Source organism: Phoxinus phoxinus (genome assembly GCF_949152265.1).
Source record: "Phoxinus phoxinus genome assembly, chromosome: 20".
NCBI classification, from domain to species: Eukaryota; Metazoa; Chordata; class Actinopteri; order Cypriniformes; family Leuciscidae; genus Phoxinus; species Phoxinus phoxinus.
In genome coordinates this window covers 32,427,241-32,430,050 of record NC_136895.1, presented here as the reverse complement: position 1 = coordinate 32,430,050, position 2,810 = coordinate 32,427,241, and the positions used below count along the sequence as shown (strand labels likewise).

The 2,810-nt window shown below is 65.4% G+C and overlaps 1 protein-coding gene across 1 annotated transcript in view; it reads right to left on the bottom strand.

Moving 5' to 3' along the window:
• The window catches only part of fbxo42 (F-box protein 42), a 24,346-nt gene that overhangs the window by 7,216 nt on the left and 14,320 nt on the right, over positions 1–2,810 (bottom strand). The window lies entirely within an intron of this gene.

The window sequence follows — 2,810 nt, the reverse complement described above, 5'->3', positions numbered from 1 at the left end:
CACACCCGAGGAGTAACGGCCACTCCGCTTCGCGTCGTGACCGCATTACCACCCTCGGGTGTGCATTATTTTTATAATAATCAACGGGCCTGTCGTCAATTATTCCTTACTTGATCAACATCCAAAAAAGAGCTGTGAAGTTCTACCAGCACCTGAAGCGCAGTGACCCGAGCTCATACCCAGGCCGAGGCCCTGCGGTGTCAGGAGCAGAACCGGCACTGGAGCGCAGTGACCCGAGCTCTATACCAGCTGAAAGCCCTGCGGTGTCAGGAGCAGAACCGGCACCGGAGCGCAGTGACCCGAGCTCATACCAGGCTGAGCCCTGCGGTGTCAGGAGCAGAACCGGCACCGGAGCGCAGTGACCCGAGCTCATACCAGCTGAAGCCCTGCGGTGTCAGGAGCAGAACCGGCCACCGGAGCGCAGTGACCCGAGCTCATACCAGCTCGAGGCCCTTCGGTGTCAGGAGCAGAACCGGCACCGGAGCGCAGTGACCCGAGCTCATACCAGGCGAGGCCCTGCGGTGTCAGGAGCAGAACCGGCACTGGAGCGCAGTGACCCGAGCTCATACCAGGCTGAGGCCCTGCGGTGTCAGGAGCAGAACCGGCACCGGAGCGCAGTGACCCGAGCTCATACCAGCTGAGCCCTGCGGTGTCAGGAGCAGAACCGGCACCGAGAGCGCAGTGACCCGAGCTCATACCAGGCTGAGGCCCTGCGGTGTCAGGAGCAGAACCGGCACCGGAGCGCAGTGACCCGAGCTCATACCAGCTGAAGCCCTGCGGTGTCAGGAGCAGAACCGGCACCGGGAGCGCAGTGACCCGAGCTCATACCAGCTGAGGCCCTGCGGTGTCAGGAGCAGAACCGGCACCGGAGCGCAGTGACCCGAGCTCATACCAGCTGAAGCCCTGCGGTGTCAGGAGCAGAACCGGCACTGGAGCGCAGTGACCCGAGCTCATACCAGCTGAAGCCCTGCGGTGTCAGGAGCAGAACCGGCACCGGAGCGCAGTGACCCGAGCTCATACCAGCTGAGGCCCTGCGGTGTCAGGAGCAGAACCGGCACCGGAGCGCAGTGACCCGAGCTCATACCAGCTGAAGCCCTGCGGTGTCAGGAGCAGAACCGGCACCGGAGCGCAGTGACCCGAGCTCATACCAGCTGAAGCCCTGCGGTGTCAGGAGCAGAACCGGCACCGGAGCGCAGTGACCCGAGCTCATACCAGCTGAGGCCCTGCGGTGTCAGGAGCAGAACCGGCACGGAGCGCAGTGACCCGAGCTCATACCAGCTGAGGCCCTGCGGTGTCAGGAGCAGAACCGGCACCGGAGCGCAGTGACCCGAGCTCATACCAGCTGAAGCCCTGCGGTGTCAGGAGCAGAACCGGCACCGGAGCGCAGTGACCCGAGCTCATACCAGGCCGAGGCCCTGCGGTGTCAGGAGCAGAACCGTGCACCGGAGCGCAGTGACCCGAGCTCATACCAGGCTGAGGCCCTGCGGTGTCAGGAGCAGAACCGGCACCGGAGCGCAGTGACCCGAGCTCATACCAGCTGAGCCCTGCGGTGTCAGGAGCAGAACCCGGCACCGGAGCGCAGTGACCCGAGCTCATACCAGGCGAGGCCCTGCGGTGTCAGGAGCAGAACCGGCACCGGAGCGCAGTGACCCGAGCTCATACCAGGCTGAGGCCCTGCGGTGTCAGGAGCAGAACCGTCACCGGAGCGCAGTGACCCGAGCTCATACCAGCTGAAGCCCTGCGGTGTCAGGAGCAGAACCGGCACCGGAGCGCAGTGACCCGAGCTCATACCAGGCTGAGGCCCTGCGGTGTCAGGAGCAGAACCGGCACCGGAGCGCAGTGACCCGAGCTCATACCAGCTGAAGCCCTGCGGTGTCAGGAGCAGAACCGGCACCGGAGCGCAGTGACCCGAGCTCATACCAGCTGAGGCCCTGCGGTGTCAGGAGCAGAACCGGCACCGGAGCGCAGTGACCCGAGCTCATACCAGCTGAAGCCCTGCGGTGTCAGGAGCAGAACCGGCACCGGAGCGCAGTGACCCGAGCTCATACCAGCTGAAGCCCTGCGGTGTCAGGAGCAGAACCGGCACCGGAGCGCAGTGACCCGAGCTCATACCAGCTGAGGCCCTGCGGTGTCAGGAGCAGAACCGGCACCGGAGCGCAGTGACCCGAGCTCATACCAGCTGAAGCCCTGCGGTGTCAGGAGCAGAACCGGCACCGGAGCGCAGTGACCCGAGCTCATACCAGCTGAAGCCCTGCGGTGTCAGGAGCAGAACCGGCACCGGAGCGCAGTGACCCGAGCTCATACCAGGCTGAGGCCCTGCGGTGTCAGGAGCAGAACCGGCACCGGAGCGCAGTGACCCGAGCTCATACCAGCTGAGGCCCTGCGGTGTCAGGAGCAGAACCGGCACCGGAGCGCAGTGACCCGAGCTCATACCAGCTGAGGCCCTGCGGTGTCAGGAGCAGAACCGACACCGGAGCGCAGTGACCCGAGCTCATACCAGCTGAGGCCCTGCGGTGTCAGGAGCAGAACCGGCACCGGAGCGCAGTGACCCGAGCTCATACCAGCTGAAGCCCTGCGGTGTCAGGAGCAGAACCGGCACCGGAGCGCAGTGACCCGAGCTCATACCAGCTGAAGCCCTGCGGTGTCAGGAGCAGAACCGGCACCGGAGCGCAGTGACCCGAGCTCATACCAGCTGAAGCCCTGCGGTGTCAGGAGCAGAACCGGCACCGGAGCGCAGTGACCCGAGCTCATACCAGCTGAAGCCCTGCGGTGTCAGGAGCAGAACCGGCACCGGAGCGCAGTGACCTGAG